Raw genomic sequence first — 17,980 nt, forward strand, 5'->3', positions numbered from 1 at the left:
AGAAAACAAATCGCCATTCCGAATAATCGAAATAAAAAGAATGCAACAGATTGGTGTAGAGTAAGAGAAGAAAAGTAAGTGACCAGTGTGTTAACATGTCAGAGGCACCTTATAATATCTCTACAAGTTTCTTCACATATTAGTACGTTATCTATCACGCTACTATCGCTCCTCGTCCATCGGGTTAAGATTTTGTTATCAAAGCCATCTGCTAATAAGCATCAAAACAAGCATATTAAAGCCTGCGTCTTGTGCATCTGCCATCTGAACGCTGCATTTGTTTCTGCCTCATTCCTGACAGTTTATTGTAATATTGTCTCATTAGCTCGGTGAGTCACATGGGCTCGGTTCCAGGCGGTGCGTGGGCAGCAGAAACACACGATTTGTTGCTTATTTTGAAAGCCAACGTGAATGTGTTTCTTTCTAATACCGTGATCCCGTTACCCTCGCTACTAAAGAAGACAGAGAGCTCTCGCATGTGGCCGAAGATAGGCCGAGAGATGGAGAGAAGGACCATAAAAACCAAGGTTACGTTTTCAAGTTCGATCGGCTTAAGGGTGAAAATCTGCAACGTGTGTGAGGAAAAACAGGGAGGAAAGTTTGCAGAGAGCTGTTGGATGGGACGGTAAGAAGGCGGTAATTAGTAAGAGAGAGCCAGCGTGATGATATTTCCGTGAGGCTGTGGCTTGCGCTTAAAAAAGGCCAAACTTTAAACATGGAATTAGACAGCACGGCCCATTCGCTCCTTAAACTCGATGTCCTTCTGTCTCTGACCGGGACGCCGAGACTCGACCCATAATGCACTGTAATATACTCCAACACACTGCGTTCTAAACATATAGAGGGTTTTACTAAACTTTTAAACTCCACTGACTCCGTTTCACACACTAACTCTATGTGTGAATGTGTTCATAATCCGTGTGTGCGTGTGTGTGTGTGTGTGTGTGTGTGTGTGTGTGTGTGTGTGTGTGTGTGTGTGTGTGTGTGTGTGTGTGTGTGTGTGTGTGTGTGTGTGTGAAAGGGGAAAACCCAGATTTTTTATATTTTAAAGAAAAAGAGTGTGTGAAATTATATAGCTATAGGCCCATTTTGTAGATAGATAGATAGATAGATAGATAGATAGATAGATAGATAGATAGATAGATAGATAGATAGATAGATAGATAGATAGATAGATAGATAGATAGATAGATAGACGGGTGGAAGGATGGAAGGATGGATGAATAGAAGAATCGATGGATGGATGGATAGATAGATAGATAGATAGATAGATAGATAGATAGATAGATAGATAGATAGATAGATAGATAGATAGATAGATAGATAGATGCTGTACATAGATAGATAGATAGATAGATAGATAGATAGATAGATAGATAGATAGATAGATAGATAGATAGATAGATAGATGAATAGAAGAATCGATGGATAGATAGATAGATAGATAGATAGATAGATAGATAGATAGATAGATAGATAGATAGATAGATAGATAGATAGATAGATAGATAGATAGATAGATAGCTTTACACACATCCCTTAATACAAGCTAGTCAATAACACCGAGCTTAAACATACCATAATTTAAAATTGTTTTCTCCCCTAAAGCATTCCCTGGTTGCAAAAATATCGGCACCCCTACAATTAACACCGTTTGCTGCCTCCCCCCCGGAGCGAATAACATCACGTCCTGTATAACGTCTAACAAGACTGGAAACGTTTGTAGACGAGCTTTGGGTCGACTTTTTCATGCAAAACATTTCAAGCTGCGTTATATTCTTAGGTTTGTGCATGTGGACTTCCTTCTTCGATTCAGACCACAGGGTTTTAAGTAGGGTTCAAATCCGGAGCCTGAAATGGCCATCGCAAAGCATGGCTTTTGTGTCCCGCAGGCATTTGGGTGTTTATTTAGATGTGCGTTATGTTGTTTAAAGGGCTGTCTCCAGCCACCATTTAACCTCTTGGCAGAGGCAACCACACTAAATGTACTCTTTGACCAAAACATGAGTGTTTTGATCTTGTTGATGGATCATCCATTTATTTTTTATGTGCTTATTACAATACACTTTTCGTCCGTTTTCGTTTTTTAATCTACGGCCAAGTCGTAACCTCCTGGCAGAGGCAACCAGGTTCAGAGCTGAAATATCTTCGTAGTTAGAGGTACGGCCGTATTTTAGTGTGAACTAAAAAAAAATTTATACGTGATCAGTCAGACTGTAGATGAAGTATTAGGTTTTTCAACAAAATGTGATTTCGTTGCTTATGAAAGTGAAAGCGGCGTGAAAGTGACGTGACATACTGCTAAGTATGGTGACCCATACTCAGAATTCGCTCTCTGCATTTAACACACACACACACACACCATGAACACACACCCGGAGCAGTGGGCAGCCAATTATGCTGTGGCGCCCGGGTGGGTTCGGTGTTAGGGTGTTAGGGTGGGTTCGGTGCCTTGCTCAAGGGCACCTCAGTCGTGCCTGGCCCGAGACTCGAACCCACAACCTTAGGGTTAGGAGTCAATCTCTCTCTCAATCTCGCGTTCCTTTTCTCCAGCACAGAAAGATGGTGGTAAAGGTTGAAAATCATGCTTAGCTGCTTGGGAGCATCTCAGAGAGTAGAAATGGGTTTGATATCACAGTTTACTTTAAAGATAGAAAGATTTGTGTGAGAAAATATCAAAAAATTATCGTCCCTAGTATTGTAGGTAAAAACATAAATACTGATAAAACACTAGAAATTCTTAAATTCCTGAGTGTTTAATATAAAATTCATATACATTGGGGCAAGTCGTGGCCTAATGGTTAGAGAGTCTGATTTGTAACCCAAGGGTTGCGGGTTCGAGTCTCGGGCCGGCCACGACTGAAGTGCCCTTGAGCAAGGCACCAAACCCCCCAACTGCTCCCCGGGCGCCGCAGCATAAATGGCTGCCCACTGCTCTGGGTGTGTGTTCACGGTGTGTGTGTGTGTGTGTGTGTGTGTTCACTGCTGTGTGTGTGTGTGTGTGTGCACTTTGGATGGGTTAAATGCAGAGAACAAATTCTGAGTATGGGTCACCGTACTTAGCCGTATGTCACTTCACTCACTTTATATTAACCACCACTGTGGAGTGAGACGCGACAAATGTGAAATCTTATGGACGTCGGTGCTGATTTCAGTGACCGTAGTGTAACCATAGTGTTATTTACACGATAGTGCAGTGTTAATGCATGTGTTAGAAAGCAGCAATGTCACAGGGTTCGAGTCTCAGCTCAGGTGGGAAAATACACACAGTGTTAATGGTACTCAGTTCAATCACATGCAACCACTCGAATGAAGTCGTTTTGAGACATTCTAACGGTGTTAAAGGGATAAAACATGTTATTTTTCGCTTACCCGAACACAACACAGGATGCAGTCACGTATCTAACGTTTGGTGAAGTTCAGGAGCAACGTGTTTGTGCATGTTTGGGTGGGTTGCATTGCTTCCAAACAGATTCTGTCATTTTTCAATCATCACAAAAATAAAGCAATTTTAAAACAATAAACTGTGGAGTACATTTCCATAATTCTTTAAATAAATAAATAAATAAATAAATAAATAAATAACATGAACAAATTATTATTATGTTTTTTTAAAAATTAATAATACATATTAAAATTTTTTGCATGAACTCTTATTGGATTATATTTGAGAGCTGTTTTTTAAATATTTATTTATTTATTTATTTATTTATTTGCTTGTTTGCTTATTTATTTATTTATTTATTTATTTATTTATTTATTTATTTTAATGTTTCTGAAGACTGAAAGCAATTTTAAAAAAAATTTTCACCAGAAAAGATAATATTTAAATTTTTACACATTTTGGAAAACAAAACTTTTGCTTTCTCACGTGAAAAAAAAAAAGCTATAATTACTACAGTTTAAACTATTTTCTGATGGAGTGTTTTTTTGTTTTGTTTTGTTTTTTTCAATTCCAAAATACTGGTTGCAAAATTATTGGCACCCCAATTAACAATTAACACCGAAGCCTGGACCAAAGAGAAAAACTGCACCGGAAATCTTTCTTTCTTTGACGTCTAACGAGGACTTTGGAGTCTATATTGTCAGGTCTATGTATGTAGTGTATGTGGACTTCCTTCTTTAATTCAGAATGATAGATAGAGAGACAGCACAGGTGTTGCACAGTCAGGTGAACACACCTTCAGTAGGAATTTGTCTCTTTAGCCAGCAGGTGGGGACAGTAGGCCAGCCAGGCCATGTGTGTGTGTGTGTGTGTGTGTGTGTGTGTGTGTGTGTGTGTGTGTGTGTGTGTGTGTGTGTGTGTGTGTGTGTGTGTGTGAGCAGACAGCCTGTCAGTGGTGGTGTGAGCTCGATTTCTCACAGCTCTGCGCTCCTGCATTAACATTCATCATCAAGTTCATCATATCCGAGCCTTAGGGGAAATTTCAGTTGGCTCCAGTAGAGTGAAAGAACTGGAAGCTACAGGGATAAACAGGTTGCTAATGGCTTCCCATTTCAGTGTTTTTTTAATGGACTGTTCCACATGGGCAGGTAAAACCAGTCTGGGATCGTCACCAGCTAGCAGTTAAAAACAATTAGAGGTTTACACCCGGTGTGACTCGTTAGAGCTGTCGAATTTCGGGCTTTCGTATCAGAGACGAGCTGCTAGACAAGTCGTTTCATTTATTTGTTTGGAAAAAAGCTTTATCCAACATGACGTACAAGCAAAACAGGGCCTCGTGCGGGCCTAGAACTGAGAACATGGTGGAAATAGAGATTTGTCATCAAGACGACCAGAACAGAAAACACTGCAAGTACTGAAGTGTTCTGTCGATTCTACGTCTACTAATAATTATAAACCGATTATAGAAATAAAAGCTTTGTAGGATGAAATGAGAATAAAAGTTATTCTTTTATATAAAAAGATCTAAATTCATTACAATTGATTGTAGAGACTCGAAACTACAGTTAAAAAGTCATTTAAGTTTGAAATGAGCTTTTAACAAATGAAATAAAAATCTGTTTATCGGTCAATGAAATAAAATAAAGAAGTCTATGAAAGGATCTGAGTAAAAGACAAAAGATCACAAATACTAATGAACAGGTTTCATTATGGTGAAATAGACATTTGCAAAAATTTGAACTCTTTTCAACTTAAATCTTTTGCTACTTTTGGGCATTTTAGCACAGAACTTCACATAGAACTAGCGAATGTTCGTCACGAGCATCCATGCTAACAACATGAGGACATTAAGGATGCTGAAGTATTTCTAAACAATATTTTTAATAAGAAAATTAATACGAATCATTTACTTTCAGTCTATTATTCAGTGTATGACTTATAACTGGCTCTAAAAAGTGCAAGTATTAAAGTATGTAGTAACATTTTTAACCTTAAATAAGGCAAAAATAAATAAATAAATAAATAAATAAATAAACAAGAGAACTTTTCTTCTTCTAGAAGTCACAGTTTCCTGTTGTGGCAAATTCCAAATATGTCATGGGGCAAATAACGTTAATTGAGTGTAGAGTTAAAGACACGTTTCTTCTTAACCTATAATTTCTTAACCTAAAAATTCTATTTAGTATAAATCATATTGTTCATAATCATATTGTCATACATGTATTTTGCAATTGTTGATTATTTTTGAAATTTAAACGGGCAAAATTTATATTTTTTTAAGGTTCAAAGTTATTTAAAAATCTAGAAATATCTTGTTCTGAATCATTTATTGTCCCAACAAAGAGAAGTCGTGTGTTTGTGATAAGCCAGGTGCTGTCTTGTGTTCGAGTTCGGTCTCCCCCTGCTGGCTGAATGTGGTACTGCAGGCGCGACCCCCCGCGGCGTGCTGCTGGTGCTGCTCGCTGGCTGAGCGTGAGTGTGTGAGTGTGTGAGCACCCGTTGAGTAGGTGGGTGAGCTGGAAGGGAGTGGGAGAGGTGGGAAGGGGGGCAGATGGACCGAGGAGAGAAGTTCGTGGAGGAGAGAGAAGGTGTCAGGTACTCAGGAAGGAAGGAGGCTGGAGACAGACCACACGTTTAAAGTCTTTTACTGAACTTTGTGAGAAAAAAAAAAGAGAAGACTTGCTCTCTCTCTCTCTCTCTCTCTCTCTCTCTCTCTCTCTCTCTCTCTCTCTCTCTCTCTCTCTCTCTCTCTCTCTCTCTCTCTCTCAGAAGTTATGTATGAAACAGAATCTTCCTAGTGCCATATTGTGGCGTGTTTAATTTCTCTTAATTGACACCAGAGGCTGTTCCTGAGAGTGTGATTCTCACTTTGGGTTGCACGTCACTGGACGGTCTGGTTTTATTAGCGGTTTTGTGTTGTGGTCTTTGTCTGGACGTCTCATAATGAGCAGGTCTCCAGTCTCTCTCTCTCTCTCTCTCCTCTCTCTCTCTCTCTCTCTCTCTCTCGCTCTCTCTGTGCTGTGTGTGTGTTCGTGTGTGTGTGTGGTGTGGTGTGTTGTGTGTGTGTGTGTGTGTGTGTGTGTGTGCGTGCGTATAACATCCCCACAAGGGTAGGGAATATCTGACACCTGTGGGCATGTGAGGACATTTAGCCCATTAGGCAATAATCACAGCTTTAATTGTTTTCTTTAATTAAAAAGACATACGGTTCTATACCTTAGTGCATTAATGTTAGATGTAATAATGTCAACAGATGGTACTCACAAGAATGGTGTGTGTGTGTGTGTGTGTGTGTGTGTGTGTGTGTGTGTGTTTTTGTTTGTGTGTGGTGTGTGTTTGTTTTGTGTGTGTGTGTTGTGTGTGTGTGTTTTTTCCCTTTGTAAGAAACAAATATCCAAATCCTCAGGATTGCATGATTACAAAGAGACAGAAATACACAATGTTTTTTATGAAGCACAAAGACAGAAAAAAACAAAACAATTTCCTTATAAGGAAATGCCAAGGTTAGGGGTCATAGTACTGTGGTTAGGGTTATTTAGCTACAGTAAGCAAACTCATAAAGACAGTAAAACCAACAAGTGTGTGTATGTGTGTGTGTGTGTGTGTGTGTGTGTGTGTGTGTGTGTGTGCGTGTGTGTGTGAGACGGTCGAGTAGTCAGACGTGGAACCTCAGCCCCTCGACAGCTCACAGACAGAGTCATGTGTCATCCACTTTAAATGTAAGAGCGACCGAGTCCTCACGCAGAGGCCCTCATCATCAAGTCCTATAAATATATCCAGTTATTCTCCTCCTTATAATTACTCATAAAATACTCACGAGATACAACCGAGGCACCCGCTAATAATAATAATAATAATAATAATAATAATAATAATATCATTTGTAAAGGTTCTTTAAAAACATTTGACATTTTTACACTTTATTCTCAACAAGCTATAAGTGAAAGAGCTTAAAGTTGTACAATATGACTCACTAGTGGAGTTTATAGCCATAAAGATGAACTTGTTCTTCTTTATAATATATTTCTATTGTAACAGTTTGTATAGTGACAGCTAACGCAGGAATGTGTGTGTCGACACTAACATGATATATAACAGCACATTCTTTTTATTATACCTGTGTCCCAAATCGCACACTTACACACTACTCTAGTCCATCGTGTATAAATAGTGTCATATGTTCACTCTGGAAACTCAGACAAGGAAAAGTTCAACTGAAAAAAGTATGATGGAGTGTGAAATGTTGGACACCTCGGGCCTACCATGGGAACCATGTTGGATGAAAATGAACTTTTCAACATGGTTGCCGACACACAAGTAGACGGGACGTCTCACACACATTGTTTACATTAGCTCGCGTTGTGTGTTGGCATTTTGTAAATGCTAAAGCTTTGTAAAGCTTTGTAGTGTGTAGTGTTTAGTGTAAGTGTACAGTGTGTAGTGTTAGTGCATAGTGTGTAGTGTTTAGTGTAAGTGTACAGTGTGTAGTGTTAGTGCATATTGTGTAGAGTTTAGTGTAAGTGTACAGTGTGTAGTGTTAGTGCATAGTGTGTAGTGTTTAGTGTAAGTGTACAGTGTGTAGTGTTAGTGTGTGGTGTTAGTGTATAGTGTAAGTGTACAGTGTGTAGTGTTAGTGTGTAGTGTTAGTGTATAGTGTGTAGTGTTTAGTGTAAGTGTACAGTGTGTAGTGTTAGTGTACAGTGTGTAGTGTTAGTGTACAGTGTGTAGTGTTAGTGTAGTGTGTAGTGTTAGTGTACAGTGTGTAGTGTTAGTGTACAATGTGTAGTGTTAGTGTAGTGTGTAGTGTGTAGTGTGTACTGTTAGTGTGTAGTGTTAGTGTACAGTGTGTAGTGTTAGTGTACAGTGTTAGTGTACAGTGTGTAGTTTTAGTGTACAGTGTGTAGTGTTAGTGTACAGTGTGTATTGTTAGTGTACAGTGTGTAGTGTTAGTGTGTAGTGTTAGTGTACAGTGTGTAGTGGTAGGGTACAGTGTGTAGTGTTAGTGTGTAGTGTTAGTGTACAGTGTGTAGTGTTAGTGTACAGTGTGTAGTGTTAGTGTGTAGTGTTAGTGTACAGTGTGTAGTGTTAGTGTACAGTGTGTAGTGTACAGTGTGTAGTGTTAGTGTACAGTGTGTAGTGTTAGTGTGTAGTGTTAGTGTACAGTTTGTAGTATTAGTGTATAGTGTGTAGTGTTAGTGTACAGTGTGTAGTGTTAGTGTACAGTGTGTAGTGTTAGTGTGTAGTGTGTAGTGTTAGTGTACAGTGTGTAGTGTTATTGTTTAGTGTTAGTGTACAGTGTGTAGTGTTAGTGTGTAGTGTTAGTGTACTGTGTGTAGTGTTAGTGTGTAGTGTGTAGTGTTAGTGTACAGTGTTAGTGTTAGTGTTAGTGTACAGTGTGTAGTGTGTAGTGTTAGTGTACAGTGTGTAGTGTTAGTGTGTAGTGTTAGTGTACAGTGTGTAGTGTTAGTGTGTAGTGTTAGTGTACAGTGTGTAGTGTTAGTGTACAGTGTGTAGTGTTAGTGTGTAGTGTTAGTGTACAGTGTGTAGTGTTAGTGTACAGTGTGTAGTGTACAGTGTGTAGTGTTAGTGTACAGTGTGTAGTGTTAGTGTGTAGTGTTAGTGTACAGTGTGTAGTGTTAGTGTACAGTGTGTAGTGTTAGTGTACAGTGTGTAGTGTTAGTGTGTAGTGTTAGTGTGTAGTGTTAGTGTACAGTTTGTAGTATTAGTGTATAGTGTGTAGTGTTAGTGTGTAGTGTTAGTGTACTGTGTGTAGTGTTAGTGTACAGTGTGTAGTGTTAGTGTACAGTGTGTAGTGTTAGTGTGTAGTGTGTAGTGTTAGTGTACAGTGTGTAGTGTTATTGTTTAGTGTTAGTGTACAGTGTGTAGTGTTAGTGTGTAGTGTTAGTGTACTGTGTGTAGTGTTAGTGTGTAGCGTGTAGTGTTAGTGTACAGTGTTAGTGTTAGTGTTAGTGTACAGTGTGTAGTGTGTAGTGTTAGTGTACAGTGTGTAGTGTTAGTGTGTAGTGTTAGTGTACAGTGTGTAGTGTTAGTGTACAGTGTGTAGTGTTAGTGTGTAGTGTTAGTGTACAGTGTGTAGTGTTAGTGTGTAGTGTTAGTGTACAGTGTGTAGTGTTAGTGTGTAGTGTGTAGTGTTAGTGTGTAGTGTTAGTGTGTAGTGTTAGTGTACAGTGTGTAGTGTTAGTGTGTAGTGTTAGTGTTAGTGTGTAGTGTTAGTGTGTAGTGTTAGTGTGTAGTGTTAGTGTACAGTGTGTAGTGTTAGTGTGTAGTGTTAGTGTACAGTGTGTAGTGTTAGTGTGTAGTGTTAGTGTACAGTGTGTAGTGTTAGTGTGTAGTGTTAGTGTACAGTGTGTAGTGTTAGTGTGTAGTGTGTAGTGTTAGTGTGTAGTGTTAGTGTGTAGTGTTAGTGTGTAGTGTTAGTGTACAGTGTGTAGTGTTAGTGTACAGTTTGTAGTGTTAGTGTGTAGTGTTAGTGTGTAGTGTTAGTGTACAGTGTGTAGTGTTAGTGTACAGTGTGTAGTGTTAGTGTGTAGTGTGTAGTGTTAGTGTGTAGTGTTAGTGTGTAGTGTTAGTGTGTAGTGTTAGTGTGTAGTGTTAGTGTACAGTGTGTAGTGTTAGTGTGTAGTGTTAGTGTACAGTGTGTAGTGTTAGTGTACAGTGTGTAGTGTTAGTGTGTAGTGTTAGTGTACAGTGTGTAGTGTTAGTGTACAGTGTGTAGTGTTAGTGTGTAGTGTTAGTGTGTAGTGTGTAGTGTTAGTGTGTAGTGTTAGTGTGTAGTGTTAGTGTACAGTTTGAGAAGTCAGAAAGTTCTATTGTTTTTATTGTATCTGATGAAATAAAGTCAGATTATTATTCTACTGTTTACTGAGCAATTCTTTACTCATGAGCTCAACCTTAGTTTAAATGGCACATAACAGATCCCCTGAGAGCCTATTGTCAGTTTCCCGCACACACCCTATATATGTGTGTGTGTGTGTGTGTTTGTGTGTGTGTGTGTGTGTGTGTGTGTGTGTGTGTGTGTGTGTGTGTGTGTGTGAGAGAGAGAGATTCAGTGAGAGAAAAGAAAGTGCTGTGTGTGGTGTGTGTCTCCTGCCCTGCGAGGGCGTGATGTCTGTACACAGTGCTGTATTTCGTCTGAAGGGGCTCAGGGAAATCAAGCCACACTGGATAGTCAAGGTTGTACTCAAGCCACAACTCATCCCACACACACAAACACACACACACACACACACACACACACACACACACACACACACACACACACACACACACACACACACACACACACACACACACACACACAAACACACACACACACACAGAATAATGGCCTTAACACACTCATGGGTAATTAAAATAAAGCCCTCCACTCCCTCTGTTGCAAGCTGGAGGAGGAGGAGGAGGGTGGGGGGCTTCGTCTACAAAACTTCATACGCTCATTAAAAGTGTGGGTGTGTTTTCGTTCCGCACCGAGAGGGAAACTGAATGAATGCATTTTTGTGATGCGCATGTGATTAGACGGCGGATCTGAATCCGAGAGACCGTTCCTCTCCGTATGGATTGAGACGAGGTCGGAGGACAACGGTTCCGGAGCCAGGAACCCAAATAACATGAAGAGATGAAAAGCTTCTAGAAACGTTCCAGTTTCTCGGGTGATGATCCCTGTGAGATTCTTGTAGTGCGTCTGCTACAGGAAAGGACATGTTGAGATGATTTTCTGCTCAGCACGGCTGTAAAGAGTGGGAGGAAGCTAGGACTGGCAGGTGTGCTGTGAGGAATCTGTTTATGTCGATCCAGTCATCATAAACACATTCAAGGCCAAACCCCAGACCGTAACAACCACCTCACAGTCAGTGGGCTGTGGTAGGGATACGGGAGGGGGTGTTGTGTGTGGTGGTGTGTGTGTGTGTGTGTGTGTGTGTTGTGTGTGTGTGTGTGTGTATTGTGTTTTTGTGTGTGTATGTGTGTGCGTGTGTGTGTGAGAGAATGTGTGTGTGGGGGTTATGACATTTGTGCTGGGTGGGGGTATGAGGCGTACAGTGTGGTTTGCCATAGAGACTGGATATGTGTGTGTGTGTGTGTGTGTGTGTGTATGTGTGTGTGTATGTGTGTGTGTGTCTGTGTGTGTCTGTGTGTGTGTTTGGACTGGTTTCATAATGAATTATCATTGCGAGACAGGGAGGGTGTTGTTTTTGTGTGGTGTGTGGGGTGTGTGGGTGTGTGTGTGTGTGTGGGTGTGTGTGTGTGTGTGTGTGTGTCTATGTGTATGTGTATGCTGGGGTGGGGTGGGGGTCACAAAATAGATGACTCAGAGACCAACGACAGTCTGGATTCTGCTTCCATTTTTTTTAGCCCTTCATACACCAGTGTTAGATTACAATCCGATTGTGTAGCACAAGCGTAATTTAGCTCGAGAGTCTATTTTCTAAATCATTACTATGGGAAGAGTTGTGATGTTGCGTGTGTGTGTGTGTGTGTGTGTGTGTGTGTGTGTGTGTGTGTGTGTGTGTGTGTGTGTGTGTGTGTTCTGCTCTTGTTGCTGCATGCTTCTCTTTATTCCTCTCTGATTAGCAGATTAGCCAATCCATCTTCGTTACACATCACACCACACCCGTCCTACATGACATGAGTGTGTATATGTGTGTGTGTGTGTGTGTGTGTGTGTGTGTGTGTGTGTGTGTGTGTGTGTGTGTGTGTGTGTGTGTGTGTGTGTGGTATCGTGTGCTCCATTTAACAGACGAGTTAGCATACCGAATAATCTGCAAACTCTCACGCTTAAAATAAAATCCATGTGCTTGCTATCTTGCTAACTCAAAAAAAGGTAATCAATTTAAATATCTTAAATTATTTAATAAATTAAATAATTAAAGTAAAATTAAGGGGAGATTGTCCTGCTTTTCTTCTAGATTTATTCCACCTCTTTTTTTTAACTGTAAAAATAAATTACAAACAATAATCAAAAATTTTCACTCCAAAATAATAATGACAATAATTTGAGAAATTAAAAATAATAAGGAAATACGAATAGTATAAATAAATGTTTTTATTTATCTGAAAAATGTAAATAAATAATACTATATGTTTTATATAAAAATGATTTATACAAAATGTTATAATGCTAATCTTTAAATGAATCCAAATAAATTTTGCAAAATTGTATGAGCACAAATTAAAAATGACTGCGATGTACTGAATAAAAACAAGACCATTTTATTTAAAAATAATAATAATCTGTAGTCAAATACTGCAATTCTTTTTTGTTTATTATTTTTCTCTGCTGTCTATTATCTTGAAATGTGAGATGTGGAAAGTAAATATTATTATTTATTATTATACTTTGATTATTAAAAGTATCCAAGACTTTATTAATTTTTTTGTAAATGTCACGTTGCCGACGGAGAGAATTGTAGTTATAATCGTTATTACGATGTTATTACAGTTCTATTAGCTGTTTCTATTAATTGATATGGATTAAAAGTCATGTGATCGACCCCGAGCTGAGACTCGTCGGAATACCGAACGGATGATAGTTCAATCGAGATGTTTAAGATGTTCTGAGATGATAGATGGACTCTGTGGGAACTTTAGGTTGCCTCTACCAGGAGTTTCAAACATAGTTAATTGAGCTAAAAGTGTTTGATGAGATTCAATAGAGAAATGCTTAAAAAAAAAAAAATTATCGGTATTTTGCTGTGATCGTCTCAGAGGTCTGAATGGAAGAGCAACGTGAAACAGAAGTGAGAAACAGAAGCGAGATGGATGAACTGTATCTTAACTGCTCTCTCTCTCTCTCTCTCTCTCTCTCTCTCTCTCTCTCTCTCTCTCTCTCTCTCTCTCTCTCTCGGTGCGTGTCCTCGGCTGAGCCTTTCCCCTTCTTGAGCCGTTTGTAACTGTGCAAACCTGCAATTGTGCTGCAGGCTGAATATAGGAGCTGGAATGCTAGGGTGGGCTGAGTGTGTGTCACCACACAACAAAGCCGAACTAAAGGGCGGCGCCCTCCGCTTAACATCCGCCTCCCTAACCGCCCTGGATCGGCTGCTGGAAAACGGCAGGATGGATGGATGGACCTCGGCGCAGCCTCTCCACCCTCCACTGATGGTCTGCAGGATGATCAGTGCTTCATCACTCGGAGACCTGAGCGCCAGAGCGTCTCGCTTTCTCGCTGCTCAGATAGTGCAATAAAACAAACGTGAATCACATCAATAGACAGAGCTAATCTCACAAATATTATTATATTATATTATATTATATTATATTATATTATATTATATTATATTATATTATATTATATTATATTATATTATATTATATTATATTATTAACCCTTACTATGATATAGGTGTGAATCTCTTTTCACTCCGTCACACTGTTTCTTGGCTTCCTCTTGCCTTCATGACCTTTGTGTAAGACGTGACGAAGCCGGACGAGTGACTTTTCCGTATTGTTAACCACAAAAGTCACAGTGTGAGTATCTTTGTCTCTCCCGTCGCGTGCTAGCGCTCCATAAAGCGCCTCCTAAAACGAACGGGAGCAGCCGGCAGAACAGACGGCAGAACAATGGAAGAGCATGTCGCTAATTTGTGACATGAAAAGACAAAATCAGTCACACCTCTCTCTTTCTCTTTCTCTCTCTCTCTCTTTCTCTCTCTCTCCCTTTCTCGTTCCACCCCGTGACGCTCTGGCTGAAATATGTAGGCCTCCTTCTTTCTGTCTTTCTCTCTCTCTCTCTGTCTTTGTCTCATTCTTTCGTCCTTTCCTTTTTGCTATCCTTTTTTTTTTATCTCTCCTTTTCTTCCTCCGTCACACACGGTGGGTGACCGGGCCCCTGAGACGTCTGTCGTCTGTTTCTTCCCCCCTCTCTCGCTCCCTCTGTCCCTCTCGGGACAGGAGCAAGGTGCAGTGCGAGACGCCTCCTGCCATCTTTAATTTTCACCTCCGCCTCCGCGCCGATGCCATGGCAACTGAAGGGTGCGACCTCGCCACGGATACCCTACGGTGCCACGCTTCACCCGGAGGAGCAATGCCCGCTCTTTGCTAGCAGGAGACGGCGGAAAGAGCAAGGAGACAGAGAATAGAGAGAGAGAGAGAATGAAGAGAGAGAGAAAGAGAGAGGAGAGAGTAGAGAACTCTACAGATACAGCACTAAAGAACAGTTTGAAATATAACCCAAATCAGTTAGCAGTGTGGTCAGCGCGCTAGCGTTCTAGTCGCCGTTTTTGCTAACACGGCTGTCCGTCTAAGTATCCTACTCCTCTTAGTCAAACAATATTTGACTAAGTAAATAAATATCAATTCTCAATTCTGATTGGCCAGAAGGTTTATATCGATGTTCTTCATCTGATCTGTCAGAGATTCTATAGTGACATCTTCTACAGGGATAAACGATAAAAACTTTTGACCTTTCTGTTCAGTGACAATAAAAAAAGAGGAATAAGGACATCAGGGACAAGCTGGAAAATATCAGCTTTAGTGTTATAAACTTCCTGTCAGGCTGCACAGTTTTCTGTCGTGTGTTTATAGCTTTTTTAGGATAAGACACAGCTTTAACTTCCCAGCTTTTTCTTTTAGTGCATTAAGATAAAAACATGACTATTTATTTTAAACTTGTTCTTGTAGAAATACCACTGGCATACTGTATTCGTCTACATACGTGCGTACGGCTCGATTTTAAAGGGCCGGTCCGGAATTTACAAAAGTGTTTCTAGATCTGTAGTAATGACACATTTTTGAAGAGGTCCTAGAAAACATGTTATTTGTAATGTTCATGTGCAGTGCAACTTGCTGATATCTGATTTTCAAGCTTGGGTTTGTATTTTTTCTGGGCCAGAAATAAGCATCACCCCTTACAAAAAACTACACACCCTCGGAAGGCACACATAGTTGTCACAGAGAAAGCAGAAAACGTTGACGGGGTGTCGTTGATTTCATCTGGATAATTTTTCACATCATAGTAAAACTTGCGAACCGCCCCTTTAACCTATAATCGTTACTGGGTAAAAAAAAAAAGCTGAGCTCATTTGTAGAAATTTGTTTATTAATTCTACAGATTTGGTTAAAATTCCGCTGTTTATTTTGTTCTAACATACCTTCTGTGTACATTGGCTCGGTTAATCCATCCTGATTTGCCTGCCAAACACTTTATGAATGAAAGAAGAGAAGGAGAGAGAGAGGAGAGGAGAGAGAGAGAGAAGAGAGGAGAGAGAGAGGAGAGAGAGAGAGAGAGAGAGAGAGAGAGAGAGAGGGAGAGAGAGAGAGAGAGAGCGTGAGAGAGAGAGAGAGAGAGGGAGAGTGCTTGTAAATGAGTGTGTGTATTTCTACAATACTTAATGCCTAATCAGCTGTTGAGCTGTTACAGCCCCCCTGTAGCCTGGAGGAGCCCTCGATGAGCACGATGGCACACACACACACACACCACACACACACACACACACACACGCACACACACACACACACAAAAATACAGGCAAGCAATCCGACCAGGAGCGTACACACACACACCCTCACACATAAATATGTAAAGAAGTCTTGTTATGATTAAATTCATTTGAAAACCTGAATAAAGAGCCACAGGTGAGAATTTAAATCCGTTCAGCCTTAACGTCCGCGAGACGCAGCCTCTGAGCATTTTATTCCGATATTATAATAACCTTTTTTTTACGGTAGAATTTAGAATTCGATGCCAAACCGTACGGAGAGCGTAACAAAGGTGGTCTGGATGTCAGGAATGACAGAAAACTGTTAAAGCTAGTTACTCGGGGCAGAGGTTCGAGCTAACGACGGCTCAACTGAGCGGTTTTGCTAGCATTTATTTATTTATTTATTTATTTAGTTATTTATTTATTTAGTTAGTTAGTTAGATTAAACTTATCTTTAAACTTGTCCTTGATGCAGCCTACTTGAGGAAACTGTAACCTGTTAAATGTAAATATTACATTATTATTAAGTGTCATTTATTACTATCGCCTTGACTGCTTGTTTTTTTTGTTTGTTTGTTTGTTTGTTTTTTACACTTATTTAAATTCTTAAAATCGAATTTTAGCTTTCAGCAAATTCTATATGAATCGCACTGTGAGGACTGCTTTAATTTCGCTGTACTCTGTACTGTATAATGACGATAAAAGAACCTTCGATCTCGAATCTTGATCGGCCGATGCTCTCGCTTTCGGTGTCGGTGTGATGAAAGTCAACACAAACACGGCAACATAAAATGGCACAGCGAACACTATCAGATAGGCTGCGTTCGAGAAAATGGTCTATAAATGATTAGACTTGTAGATGCGGTGAAAAAGAACATGGCGTGTGATTTCATGAACAGGCTTTATGGGAGGATTCTGTAGAACCGTGCATTCAGTTTCTCTGTATCTGAACGAGCATTCCGGCGATGACAGACGTCTCAGGGTGGAGTTTTTTAGGAGGAAATGAGACTATGACTCTCATCGGCCTGGTATAAAAGGCCCGGGTCGGGTTCCCACACTGATACCAAGATGAGTAGATGGAAAAAGGCAGGACTGAGACAGGGACCTGCACTCGGTGCCCACAGGGTGTTATCAGGCTACGCCGTGGAGCCGAAAGCAGGAAGGTGAAAGGAAGTCACGCCGAGTCCTCGTAGCGATAACCTCACATCCTTTTTCTATCCAGTCGAAATATCTACAGCTGGAAAAGTTCCAAACACAACACATGCCAAGTGTGTGTGCTAAGTCAGGTGGAAACATGCACCTAAAATAGGCTGAAGGGGAGAAAATGAAAAGGACCAGGAGTACAGTGTGTGTGTGTGTGTGTGTGTGTGTGTGTGTGTGTGTGTGTGTGTGTGTGTGTGTGTGTTTCAGGGTCAGAAAAGACGACTGGCTTTGATGAAGTCACTAACATCAGAACTCACATTATGTCTTTATGTCCGTCTCAGGACTCTTCTGATTATGATAGTTTTTTTTTTGTCTGTAAGATCGCATTAAGATATTTATTTATTTATTTATTTATTTATTTATTTATTTATTTATTTATTTATTTATTTAGCATTTTAGCCCTTAAACATATATGTGTGTGTGTGTGTGTGTGTGTGTGTGTGTGTGTGTGTGTGTGTGTGTGTGTGTGTGTGTGTGTGTTTGTGCTATTGACAAACAATACATTAATTAGTTATTAGTATATTTTGTTTTCTTTCTGTTTTTTTTTTCCTGTGGATTTCTTTTTGTTTTTCCTGTTCTATATTCCATATTTCTTTTGTTATATTTAAAATATCCTTCTCCATTTTCTTAAATATACAGGACATAAAATGATTATAGATTATAGTATATCATTCTGTCATTTTGTTTGTTTGTTTGTTTGTTTGTTTGTTTAGACCTTAAACCTGAGGCACTACACTACATGACTGAACGTGTTTAGTCGTCTCATACACACCGCTTCATCCTTCCTAGTTTATTTAGTGGCTTCTCAAAGCCAACACATCTTCAGTGTGAAAGCAGGAATTAGATTCTCTCAGAAGTGTGTAATGTGAGTCAGAAGACAGGGGTGTATGGGGGGTGTATATGGGGGTGTTTGGGGTGGGGGTGGTGGTGGTGGTGGGGTGTTGGCCACAGAGGTGGG

Source organism: Tachysurus fulvidraco, chromosome 21 (genome assembly GCF_022655615.1).
Source record: "Tachysurus fulvidraco isolate hzauxx_2018 chromosome 21, HZAU_PFXX_2.0, whole genome shotgun sequence".
Taxonomy (NCBI): domain Eukaryota; kingdom Metazoa; phylum Chordata; class Actinopteri; order Siluriformes; family Bagridae; genus Tachysurus; species Tachysurus fulvidraco.